A 1,118-nucleotide genomic window follows, 5' to 3' on the forward strand; every position below is an offset into this window, starting at 1 on the left:
ATAGAAAACCCAAGAGACTCAGCAAGAGAACTACTGGAACTAATTGAGAGATTTAGTGTAGTGACAGGATACACGATAAACATGTAGAAATCAGTTGGATTTCCTCTACACCAACAAAGAGATTGCTGAAAAGGAAATAAGGAAATCAATACCATTTACAATAGTTACTAAAAAAATAAAGTACTTGGGAATAAATCTCACTAGGCACACAAAAGACCCATACTAAGAAAACTCCAAATCACTACTCCAAGAAGCCATAAGAGATTTTATAGCAGTCCATGGTACTTATAGCATTCTTTGCCAGCACCACAACTCAAAAGCATCAACTCTTCTTCGTATGGTATGGAAGAACATACCATGCTCGTGGATAGGAAGGTTGAACATTGTGAAAATGTCAATAGTACCCAAAACAATCTATACCCAATGCAATCCCAATCCAGATCCCATCAACATTATTTAAGTATATGGAAAAACAGACCTCGGGTAAGAAAAGCACTATTGAAGAAGAAAAACAAAGTTGGAGAGCTCACACTCCCAGATCTCAAAACCTACTATACAGCCATAGTAGTCAAAATAGCCTGTTACTGGTACAATGACAGACACTTAGACCAGTGGAATGGAATTGAGAACCCAGAAATAGATCCATTGACCCATGGTCCGCTGATTTTTAATAAGGGGCTGAAGTCTATTACATGAGCAAGAGGTGGACTCATTAACAAATGGTACTAGCAGTGGTTGACTATTTTGGATATTTAAAGAGACAGTGCTCTCGCAGATTCCTGGGGTGGTAGGACTTAAGAATTAACTTAAAAACCACCCTGCTAGCCAGGAACTGCACGGAGGACTGTGCATGGTGGCTGGGGAAAAAACGGAGAAGGTTAAGAGAAAGGTGGGCTGAGCTGTGGACCTTTGCCGGTCCAGAGAGTGCCGCCATTTTGAAGGTTTAAAAAGCGGCTTGACTATTTTGGATACTTAAAGAGACAGTACTCTCGCAGATTCCTGGAGCTTAAGAACACATTCTGCTTTCCAGCAACCCCAAGGACACTCGGGACCTGCAAGACTGACAAGTTTTTTGAAGGTTATTCGATTGTAATTTGTGTCTGATTGAGTGGGAGACA

This window comes from Orycteropus afer, unplaced genomic scaffold, assembly GCF_000298275.1.
Source record: "Orycteropus afer afer isolate SDZICR_OR568_19922 unplaced genomic scaffold, OryAfe1.0 scaffold00415, whole genome shotgun sequence".
Lineage (NCBI taxonomy): Eukaryota > Metazoa > Chordata > Mammalia > Tubulidentata > Orycteropodidae > Orycteropus > Orycteropus afer.